The sequence below is a fragment of the Oncorhynchus clarkii genome, chromosome 6, assembly GCF_045791955.1.
Source record: "Oncorhynchus clarkii lewisi isolate Uvic-CL-2024 chromosome 6, UVic_Ocla_1.0, whole genome shotgun sequence".
Taxonomy (NCBI): Eukaryota; Metazoa; Chordata; class Actinopteri; order Salmoniformes; family Salmonidae; genus Oncorhynchus; species Oncorhynchus clarkii.
This window is the reverse complement of record NC_092152.1, coordinates 58,317,090-58,329,665: the sequence shown is the minus strand read 5'-3', so window position 1 is coordinate 58,329,665 and position 12,576 is coordinate 58,317,090. Positions and strand designations below refer to the sequence as shown.

Sequence of the window (12,576 nt, the reverse complement as noted above, 5' to 3'; positions counted from 1 at the left end):
TCACAGGCCAGGTTCTATCAAGGCCCTAAAACTATAACTGCTTTTGTAGCTTGCAGCACTTAAACTCCCCTTGCACTAACGAAAAACCTCTTCTTTTTTTACACTGATTTTACAAGAGCCATTCACTTTACAGAATAAACCTGAACCCTGAACTGTTTAAAAGAAGCTTAAAAGATGTAATGCTGTCAATGTCTCAGTACCCAAAGTGATGAGGCACAGATGCTGTCTGTCTACTTTGTGTTATTAGTTGGCACTGTCAGGTAAAGTTAAACCTTTACATAGAGAAAATGAAGCCAGTCACATGCATAGTTACAGTACATGAACCAGGACAACAACATGTTCAAGTGGAATTGTGTTTTTAGATCATTTCTTTTTTAAATGAATTTGAAATGAAAGCTGAAATCTTGAGTCAGTAAGTATTCAACCCCTTTGCTATGGCAAGTCTAATTTACAGTATACCTGGTGCTAACATGGGTCGTTTTACCTGATCTCGTCCACACTCTGATTATGCCTGCATTTCCAGAAATATGTCTACACAGGGTATTACAATGTCCCCTGTCTATTCTCTGTGTCCGCATTGTGGTCCCTCCTTGCATGTAAACGATTTAACAGCTATTCTTTCAAAAATAATATGTTTTTCTTTATTTTAAGACACGACGTTGATGCCTCAAGTCAAAGGTGCCACCGGTCAATGATTTTAGTAGGCGGGACCAAGATGATTTAAGTGGTTTCATTGTCCAGATATGTCTGCACTCTGTACGATATCCAGACACCATGCGTGCCTGACTACGTCCAGAGGTGGTCAGGAAGATTGATCACAATCAGATCACAATGCGTATTTTAATTGCCTACACCTGTCTGAAAAAGTGTGCACAAAATCAGAATGTCTGGTGAAGTCCACATAGCAAATATTGCATGTACCAAACAGGTATATGACTTGCAGCGTGGTCAAGCAAGTTAATGTTAGACAGTTTACTCAACAACTTCTGATTTAGAACCACAGAGTTACCGCAAGTCAGCATAAAAGACAACAGGAGCACTGCCTCCGCTATCCCAGCACCATCAAATCAACAAGGCTATATATGCTTAGTTTAACACACTGAAAACAAACGTAAAGATACCAAAAACAATTTAGTCCAATCAATGTTGCTAAATATCATGTGGCTGTCCATGGGACTAATTTCTGCTCCTGTGTGTGTGTATGTGTGTGTGTCTTTGTGTGTGTGTGTGTGTGTGTGTTTGTTTGCATGTGTGTGCAAGTAAAAACCTTTTTGGGACTTACCCTACTTGTAGACTAGTTGAATGCCAATGTCGTCCTACTCTCTTTCATGTTGGCAAAACGGTCTATGGCTCTGTCATACAGTACGCTTTTAGCTTTTGTTGTCATAGGCTACCTAGCTAGAATGCTTGCTAGCCTAACCTCCTTGCATAGGCAACAAGCTAAGTTAGCTAGCCTACTATCGTCTCAGGCCAGTGGCACAACATATTCATTTATGTTTAGATCATAATCATTGGCCTGTACAGAGAATTAAGTCAAAACCACAAGTCCAAATCCCCATCTCCATCCATTAGTTAGGAAAGGGTCGATTTAGCAAGCTATCTACTGCAGGACATCAACACAAGCAGACAGACACGTTTTTCTGACAATTATGACGTTTTGCTTAGGATGTGATTTGATTGATGTGGAGCCAAATTCGAACTGGCCTCCCTTGAGGGGGGTGTTTTACTGCGCCAGGACAACAAACAGTTGATCTCAGCTCAACGCTGATTGGCTAATTATTTTATCATTTTGTTTTGCAAGGGAGGCCTAATGTTTGATGGCATCAATCAGATACATGGGCTAGACATACTTAGACAGAGGGGAGCTGTTTCCCTCGCTCGGATGATTTCTCCCATGAGATTCAGCCACTTGCAAATAGACGGAATATTATGAAAAAACAGAGCGACGAAAAACACATTATTTTATTATTTTTATTGGTCCTGATATTTGGGGAAGCCTGTCTCCCCTTGGAACTCATGAATACACGCCACTGGGTATAAATGGGGCTAATGCCTGGATAAAAAGACAAAGAGACTGGAAGGATCAGGGGAAGATCAAGTGGATTCATCATGACACAAGGGACATTATATGATACAACCTTAACTACAGAACATTCCCACATTTGACTCTATCGCCACTGTGCTCCGCACCATTTCTTACTCTCACGCAGACTTCCTATTCCCCTGTATAGTACTGTTATTGTTACCACTCAAGAATGAACAGCACACCCGATCCAAAATCAATTACACAATTACAGTCAGCTAAAAGAGAAGTTTTTTTCGTCCTCTCTTTGTTTCTTTCCCACTTTTGCCTCAGTCTCAAACGTTGTGAGTGGGCTGAACACAGTTAATGTTTGGAGATAAAATATCAGATGTGTTTTGCCTCCAGATATCCATTAAAGTACAGAATGCTGTTTTCTATCACAGATTAAGACGCCAGATGTTCCGCCATCTCCACTCATTGCAGACGTAATGGGCTAGAATGCTGCAGTTTGTGACTTTGCCGGCATCCATTCTGTATGCCGCACAAGGGAAAACCGTTTGCCATATATAATTATACGCCATCAATACTCAAGGTTTATTTCCTTGCAGCAGAACCAAGCTTAATAAAAAGGACAACCACCAATGCTAGGCACTCTCTTTCAAAGAGCGAGCTGAGAGTTCCTGTTTTGTGGGTGTTTTGTCTAAAAGCACAGGACAACAGGACTCGAGTGAAATGGGGTAATAGCCTTTGCTATTGCGCACTCGCTCCATCCTCGTTCCGTATGTGATAACAAGTCCAAAAGGTCTCTCTTACACATCACTGGTAGCTAAGCACTGTAAGACTAGACGCTGCAGACAAGTCGGACGCTCGGTAGACTTGGTAATAATGTGCGAGACAAATCCAAGGGCAGAGAGAGAAAGTCTAGTTCACCTGTTTGTGCTTACAGTAACAGATCACTGAGGACCTTTGCTGAGGGTTGAATGTGAACACTGGTTTGGTTATTGTCCTGGCTCCCGTGGTTCAGTACAGTCAAGGAAAGGTATCTGATTCTCATTCAAGCTGTAGCTTCAGACAGAAACATATCTTCATCGCCTGTTGTGGTGATGCAGTTTCTCATTTTGATCTCGGAGGATGTGGTCGTGAACAATCAAAATCCTAATTATGGATACAGTGCAGCAAGGAAGTTTAGAAAATGGGTCCGGGGTGACCGGTGCTCGTCTATTTATTTTTATTGAGGTCTCTGTGCAAAGCAACACAATTGATTTATATCCGTGTGCTTTTAAGACCCAGACATTCAGAAATGAGGCGGAACGCTGCTAAGAATTTCAAATGCGCTTTTAATACATCCTCCTCTTATTGACGTTTAGGTGGGATTCTGTCTTTTTTTTCGTTTTCTGTCATTTTTAGCTGCATCTTTGTGTGTGTGTGTGTGTGTGTGTGTGTGTGTGTGTGTGTCTGTGTGTGTGTGTGTGTGTGTGCGTGTGTGTGTGTGTGTGTGCGTGTGTGTGTGGAGGGGGGAGAATTTGTGTGCATGTGTGTGATGGGGAGGTAGCATTTATTCCTCCCATCATCTGTCCAGAAGCTAGTGAGAGAGACCGGTAATGGTAATAATTTTCTTGCGCCGAGGGTCTGATGTCGTTTCTGGAGAGGACTGTTAGATTGATCTGAGCCCTGGAGAAGATATGCTATAGGTTGCATTTGCCCCCTCCCCTCTCCACATCCCTCCATTTGATTAATGATCCAAATATGTGAATACAAATATCAAAACAACTCGTCAAGTAGAGATAGCGAAGATACAAACAGCTTAAAGGAGGAAACAGCATGAGTAATGAGCTTGTTCCAATTCATATAAGTATTTTCCCCTCAATGTTGTCTTTGCATATAGCAATTGAAAGGTTATTTAACCCTTTTATAATTAAATGCATATTAATGTGTTCAGGAGCATGATGGGCTAGCATCTACTAAACCTGATAAGGTAACACTCTATAGTACATTACAGTACTATCGCTACTGTGTGATTATTTCAGCAAATGTCAGTATTACACTGTACTTACAGCAGTAACCCTAGCCCTAGCCCTAACTCTAGTGGGACTGAGTGGGACAGATTGATTCTAAGTTTGTGTTTGTGAGCATGTGTGTGTGTTTTTCTGAGGAAAGTCCTGTCTAATGGAGGGATCATTGTGCTGCTATGGGTGTGTGTGTGTGTGTGTGTGTGTGTGTGTGTGTGTGCGCGTGTGAGCGAGCACGCGCGCGCGTGGGCATGAACGTGAGTATTGGAGTGTGTGTCTGCGTGCGTATCTACTCTCGTCTAATGGAGGGCACTGTCGATGGTGTGCAGAGACCCAGACGAGGAGGCTGTGAATTTGTGGTGGCCAAATCAGCCCCCCGTGACAGAGCAGGCCACTAATTGACATTTTCATTAACAGCAAATTTATGTTCCTATTTCTGTCTGTGATAATGACCATTCCTTTGGAGAGAAGTAGAGTCTGCTAATGGACATGAAATAGGGGGGGGGGGGGGGGGGGGGGCTTGTTTAATTATGACGAAAAGGAGGGTCTTTTGTGCGCTCTCTTCAACCCTACCTCACATTGGTTCAGAGGGTTGGGGAGAGGGTGGGGCGAGGGGAAATACAGTATGTCACATAACAAAGTAACTGGACCATATAATAGAAACACATTGTGGAAATGATTATATTCTGCCCAGAGGCTGCAATGTGCTTACATTGGCCTGAAAATAGGCCTTATCATAGCCCAAAATACTATAACTATACAATTGTATTAGAGGTTCATTTTAAGATCAAATCTGACCATGTTTGATCTTAAAATGCACATATATCTCAAGTGCACCCAGTGTACACAGTATGCACAACTATACATGCATTCAGTATATTCACAGGGGGTATAACATTGTCAAGCATCTTGTAGAGAGTTGAGTCTCACGAGAGAGGATAGGAGTTCTGTAATTTGCATACAAAGCTAGGCAGATCCGCTATCATATGATTAGGGGGAGTAATTAAAACTGATGTAACTCTAACACTTTCTTAAGTACCGATAATTAATATGTAATTATGCACTCATTTAAAGACAAGTTAGCACATCTGATAGAGGCAGACATGAAATGTAAGTCTGTGGTCCCAATTACTGTCATTCCAAAAAGTCTGCTCCTCATTTCAAGGTATAAAAAAAAAAAGAGGAATTCTCTGGGACGGCGAAAGATAAAACGTCTCAATTGTTTTCCTTCCCTTTTAATATTTTCATCGTGGGATTCAAAGAAACAGAATCACCGTCAGTACCGAAAGAGGGTGGGATGGCAGACAATCATGCTACGTGCCCTACAGTTCACAAGGCCCCATTAAAACCACGGTCTCCAGTAACGTGAGGTCAAAAGCGCCCGTGACAACCTCTTTGTTTTCCTTCATCTTAGTCTCAGCGTGACGCAAGGCCCAGGTATTTCAATCCAGCAAACAACCCCTGCTGTGCCTCCTCTCATGTCTTCTAATTGTCCCTCCTCTTTCTCTCCGGCACCCCCCCCCCCCCCCCCTTATCCCGTGTTCAACCATACAAACGTTCCCTTTGATTCCGCAAGTAGCACAACCAAGGAGAGGACAGGCGCTCTTTTTCTTTTATCCTCTGAGGGGGAACAGAGGGAGTGAGGTACAGTAGATGCCCATCTCGAGTGGATCTGAGAGGCAGTGGGCATCAGAACGCCGCCCCGTGGAGGGGCCAGCGAGCACTCAGTGGTGAGTGTGGCATGCACAGCGGCACAGTGGGTGTCCCGCTCCACAACCTCACAGCGCCGCATCCCCCCCCCCCCCCCGTCTGTAAAACAAGAGAGCACCTTGGGCAGCTGCGTAACGCCTTCCCGCCATCGTTACAGCGACGCACAGCTGATCAGCAGCCGGCCTGACAACTCAATTCAGCTACCACCTGCTAGCTGTCAATCACAGAGGAGAGGGGTGGGGGATTGGGCGGGGGAGGGGGGGGGGGTCCTGGGGCTATTGACGGAGCTGTCAGAGAAGGGATGAGACATGCCCGTCAAAGCTCTCACCCGCTACCTCTCTCTCTCTCTCTCTTCTCTTGATCACTCCATCTGTAGCCTGGCGTTCCCCCGTTATCCTTCATTATGCCGTCTACACTTACTGCTAGGTGTGCACACGTCATAGTAGGAAGATGAACATTGCAACACCACCCCACTGACTGTTGACTGCGTGTTGTTCCTTAGCTTGTTTCTGATTCGTCCATAGATATGCCAGTGTCTTCCATTTCCTCTGCACCATGCTGTGGGGGAGAAAGAGCGTCTCTCCCCACTCATTTACTATTACCACTTCCCTTTTCCCCACAAGTAGAGAAAGGCACAGGCAAAGGCACCCAACTCCATCACCAGCACTTCTAATACCTGTTTAATAATGCAACGCTTCAAATCAGAACACCTGTTGCTAAGATGTGCTGATCCAAATATCAAGGGGATTAATTAAAAGTCAATTACATTCATTTGGTTTTTGAAGGGTGATTGGGCGAGATACAGAACGATTCTGTGAACACAGATAGCCCAGCCTCTTGATTTCAAATGCAGTTTTATTAGGGGTCCATTAGAACCCTGCTACTCGCCTGCTCTGTTGAGATGGCATTCTCTTCAAATTTAATGAGCATTTTAGTTTCATCTTTTAATGTGCATATCTCAGTGTTATGCATAATTGAAAAAATGCTAATAACTAAAATGTTTATTTCCATCTTCCTGTGTGTGATTTGTGTTTGGAACACAAATGGAATCAACCCTACCAAGCAGTTTAACCTTCTACACGGCTGAGGGCGAGGGGGTTTGTTTGTCCTAGAAAAGAGACTATTCTCACACAGAGGATAATAGTGTGGCTGAATGACAGAGGGGTAAGAGGAGAGAGTGGGACAGAGAGCAGCTCTATAGGAGTCAGTACAGTACCCACCCGGCCATTGTACTGTGGCTCCTGCTGTTTGGCTGGGAGGCAGTGTTCAAGGAGATCTTTGCCCTCTGTGAAACAGCCACAATGGAACGTTTGACCTGTGTGTATCATAGGGGAGGCAACACATTTGGCTGGCTGGTCCCACACCGCCACTCTAGGAGCAGGCCTCTGCCAGATCTATTCTCCACTGATTTGGAGTGGCGCAGGGCCCTGATGCTGAGGCCTCTCTCTCTCTCTCTCTCTCTCTCTCTCTCTCTCTCTCTCTCTCTCTTCCTCCCCTCTCCGTCTACTCTCACCCCTCTCTCCATCCCCTCTCTCCATCCCTTTCCTTCCGCACACTGACCTGATTTACCTCCCTGAGGAGATCCAGCCTCCTTCTGCTGAGCAGACCCATCTCTCTCTCTCTCTCTCTCTCTCTCTCTCTCTCTTTCTCTCTCTCTCTCTCTCTCTCTCTCTCTCTCTCTCTCTCTCTCTCTCTCTCTCTCTCTCTCTCTCTCTCTCTCTCTCTCTCTCTCTCTCTCTCTCTCTCTCTCTCCCTCTCTCTCTATGTCATTATCTCTTACTTTCATGTACATTCAAAAACACAGCCACACAGACTCCCATAGGCATGAGCCTTATAGCTGTCATGCACCAGCACCGTGCAAATAGGATGTTTGAGAACTGGGAATATTCTGTGGCATCTTTACAATGTGGGCTGTTTGCTATGCTGTTCACACTCCTCTACACCTTACACGTACTGGTTCCCATTTTGCATTACCAGGTTGTGCCCAGGCTCACTGGCACGCTGGACGGTGGAGTTCACACTCGCTTCAAGTCTCACAGTACATGGCATGTGTTGACCGCCCTGCTTCCTGTGAAGCCATGTCAGCTCCTTGGGCACAGTGGGGGAGGGGGAAACACTTCCTCCAGGACCCACATTATTTTTGTTATCGCGCCCATCAGAGGTCCTTGAGAAACATGTACTTCCAGCCCAGGCAATCATTCATCTGGAGCCTTACACAAGAACGAGGGGGCGGGGGGGGGGGGGGGGGGGGGGCTCTGTCTGAATACCGACAGATACCCTTCACCGGCGAGAGAAAGATGGACAGACAGACAGACACCCTTCACCAGCGAGAGGAAGACGGACAGACATAAAGGAAGAGATGATTAGCTGAGTGAACCTGTTCTGCCCTATGAATACCCATTCACACACAGGTCCAACCTCCTCTTCTTCTAGTGTGAATGAGTGCTTTCATCCACTATGCTCCTTTAGGAATGGTTATATCCCATAAAGACACATTTGGTTCATTACCAGGCCTAAATATGATTGACATTTTGGACCTCCCAGTGTGACCTGTGTGAGGGTGTGTTTGTGTGCTTTACAGCAGACGGGCGGGTGGGTGTGGTGTGCAGTACCGGAGGTCAGGGGGATGGTCCATCTGATCTTGATAGTAGAGCATCCGTGTCACTGAGGAGAGACCGCTTATTGTCAAGACCCCCCCCAATCTCCCTCTCTCCATCCCTCCATCGGGCCTTCTCTCTCCCTCTGATTGTCTCATCATTCCATCGGAGCGGCGCTCACACCTGACGGGCAGACAGGCCTCAGCCTCCCGCGGGCCGGATAATCAACATCCTGTCCGACCTGTCAATACCCTGCAGACGGAGGGAGCACACACACAGGACACACACACACACACAACATACTGTACACACGCCAGTACGCAGAACCTTTGCAGGGGGGTGTCCTCACACGGACGTTGTCACTGAACACCCTGAACACACACGCGCACACACATAAACCTACAAACACACACACATACAGACAGACACACCTGGCATAAATCACCGGAGCCTGTCATGCCGTGCTCTTCGTTAAGCGGAATTAGTCTTTGAGCGGTTTCTCCTGATGAACGCCTCAGGTTTATTAATTACGCCTAATCATGATAAATGCTACAGCCGCCATCTCATCGCGCCGCCTGTCGCAGCATCAGGGTTCAACCAGGAGGGGAGGGACGGTGACAGAGCCATCCAACCGATCCACGAGGGCAACCGGAAAAATGACAGGCCCCACGGCCTAGCCAGAGCCAACCCTACAATCACTGTGTCATTCATTCCAATGACTCTTCTGAAGTGTTTGGAGTGTGTTAGGGAAATACATCGGTTGGGAGTTATTCTTAACAGGTCATGATGATACGGCACTCAATAATGAAAATATAAACGACAACAATTCTATGGTGTCCCATCACCTTGTCTGTTGGTAATGAGGTATTGCAGTGTTTTCCTCATTCATTTGACAGTGTTTACCTCGTTCATCTCAATTAGATCATCTCCATTGACTGTAAAATACAAAAGCATATTCACTGCCGAATAATATTGGCTCCTTGGCTAGTCCTCCTCAGGCAGTAAGGCGTTAAGCAGAACTCGCCTTTGTTCCAAAGTCACTGACATGATTGTTGTTCATAATTGTGGCCGTTGCCATTGGAAACAGGAGGGACGCTCACGTTTGCTCCTGAGTGCCCTAAAGCCTGGTCGTTAAAGTTGTTCTTCTTCACATCACCTGACTTGTGCCCACTCCCACTCCTTTTTCACTCTTTTTCTCTCACGTCTTCCCCCAACTTTGCTCAATAACCTGTCAATGCCCCCCCCCCCCTACTCTGTACAACCACTCTCCCCATTTCCCTCTCTTCCAGGTTAGGTGTCATTACTTACGGCAGCATCCCAGGTCTGTGTGTGTGTGTGTGTGTGTGTGTGTGTGTGTGTGTGTGTGTGTGTGTGAGGGAGAGGCAGGTCCTTCACAACCACTGACCCTGAATCAGTTAAGGAAACAATGTGACAAGTGCTGTAATGAGAATAAATGAAACGATAGAGCATCATCATCCCTACAGCACGCAAGCCCCTGCTCCTCTCTCTCTCCCTCTCTTCTCTGTGCTGGGGCTCCTCCCTGACTGGGTCTGGCTGTGAAAAATTACACCTAATTAGTGGTGTAGTAAGAACAGAGAAGAGGACAAATGTTGCAGGCTATAAGTGGCGCTGTCTATTATGAGAATTATATATTTATGAAAACGGGGGGGAAACGAGAAAACAATGAGGTAATCAGGTGGGTTTCCGTGGCACCCAGGGAGATTCTGACATGTGACGGGACAGGTGATTCTCCACAGCTCCTTGTTATAATGAGACTTTTCATCACAGACATCAGCACCTCCTCTCTCTGACTCTCTCTCTCTCTCTCTCTCTCTCTCTCTCTCTCTCTCTCTCTCTCACTCTCCCACTCTCCCACTCTCTCATTCTCTCTCTCTGTCTCCCCGTTGTTCATTGCACTTTAACTAAGCAGAAGCAGTCATCTAATCAAAGAGATGGTTTTGGTGCCATTACACAGCGATTGTGTCACACCAGCACGTGACTGGCAGCTGTCTGTCTGTCTGTCCGTCTGTCTGTCTGTCTGTCAGGGCGCGGGAGCAAGGCTCCGGCTGACAGCTTCAGGAAGATGTTGTTTGAGCAACAAACTCGAGCCTGTTCGTTTCTGACTCATGGAAAGGCTACGGACCATATTGGTTAAGTTGCAGCAAATGGTTCCAGAAAAGAAAGACTGGAGGAGATACAGGTACAGTATGTGCTGTATGCTATTGTGGACTTGACTTCACTGCTGATGAGCCTATTGAAATCAGTCATTCCCAGCATAAAAGGATACTCAAGACAATGCAAACCAAGAAAGAACGTTGTCGTTTGCTAGTACAGTATTGCTAATACAGAAGCCAGATTGGCAACGCATTAGGTACAGGGATCATGGGCACTTGGTTATGTCCAGTTGGGATGGAAGAGTTCATACTATATAGTACCCAACATTAATTACAGCGTGTATTCAGTGTTGTGTACAGCTTCTGCACCCCCATGTCTCCCAATACTGCAGGATGCTGTTGTTGGATGAGTGAAATAAACATTACATTTTCCCCCTCTCTCTCTCTCTCTCTCTCTCTCTCTCTCTCTCTCTCTCTCTCTCTCTCTCTCTCTCTCTCTCTCTCTGTCTTTGTGTCTGGTAATTAAAGCGTGAGCACGAGTCAGACTCCACTTCAGACTAGGAGTGTGCTGTGTTAATTAACCTCGCTTGTCCCCACGCGCAAACGGGGCCCACAACCACCATTATGCTTCTAATATGCCAAATTAGAAACTGATTTTGAACTGCCCGTGCCCTGAAGGGTGCTATTGATCCCCCCTCTCTTTCCCCCTATCTCCGCTGGTTGCTTTCATGCCTCCCCACCGGCCGACGTCTCCAGCAGCACTAAAGTGCCATTGCCTAAATGAGTTATCCGATTGGTCCCTTTGATTAATGACGGGTCCCCCTGCTTCATTACACATGACAACAGGATCAGAATAATCCAACGTAGCCACCGCTGAAACCACACCAGTGACCGTCCCCCCCCCCCCCCCACCACCACACCCAACAATCTGTCTCTCACTCCTCCCCTTAATCATCCCCTCCTCCCCCAAGTTTATTTATAAAATGATTTAACCTATAGGGGTCATCATTCATATAGTGTGACGTTTTTTCCGATCGAGAGCTGTTGTAGAATGTCACAAATGCATAAGAAAACAAGGTAAACTAGATGTGCAAATCAATGGGTAGGGCTCTGGGGAATGTAAACAGCTACATCAACATGCAGGATTTGACCTTGTACAGTATGTATTATAACGTGTCACCACACACTGTGGACAAGAATATTTGTCGAGGTGGACACATACACACGCGCGCGCGGGCGCACGCTCGGAATACGGTGGCAGATTGTTGTCTCTCTGTCTATTTATACATTTATGGACAGGTGGCTCTCAATGCATTTGGCAGCATCACTCAATATCTCCTTCTGTTTTCCACTTTCATGCTATTTTTTTTTTTTGTACAATTATCTTCCCACAGGGGAAAACCTGTTCCACTTTGTTGTGGCGATGGACAAAAGCTATCTACAAAGTTAGCGGTTCTCACCGGGCTGTGTGCGTCTGTGGATGAGAGAATATAATAACTATAGGTGATATTGTACAAAGCCACACGTTTTGGTTTCCCTGATCACAGGATGTTGTCAGTTCAATAATGACAGGAAGCTATTTGACAGCTGTAGCATTTGTCATGATTGTGACTACTGGACGTTAGTTCAGTGATTGGCAACTAAATGCTATAAATGGATCAGTGGGAAGGTATTGTTTGTTTGGTTATTGTTGTGAGTCGCTACGCCTTTTATATCTCAAACATCTTGTGGAAGTGGATGTTCCCAATAGTATTCATGCTTGATATTTCCACAAAGTAAAGGGAAGTCACAGCATGTAAACTATTAATTGTATTATTAAACCTAGGGACGTGCAACAAACACATACATAGGACCATCTGTAATGGTCACAATACACGCAATAATATCCTGCTCTATAAGGGAAAGGGAAAGGGGGAATGAATGCATTCAACTGAAATGTGTAACATAATATTTTGCTTTAATAATGACAGTAACAGAATATGCTGCTCCATTAATGACAGTAACACAATATCCTGCTCTACTAATAACAGTAACATAATATTTTGCTTTAATAATGACAGTAACAGAATATTCTGCTCTATTAATGACAGTAACAGAATATCCTGCTCCATTAATGACAGTAA

At 45.5% G+C, this 12,576-nt stretch overlaps 1 protein-coding gene across 1 annotated transcript in view; it reads left to right on the top strand.

The window, feature by feature from the left end:
* Positions 1-9,764, top strand: part of LOC139411351 (tumor protein p53-inducible nuclear protein 2) — a 360,874-nt gene extending 351,110 nt beyond the window's left edge. The window contains exon 5 of the transcript XR_011634593.1: positions 9,755-9,764. The gene's annotated coding sequence lies outside the window, so the exon portion shown is untranslated. The remainder of the gene's footprint in view (positions 1-9,754) is intronic.
* The last annotated feature ends 2,812 nt before the right edge of the window (positions 9,765-12,576 follow it).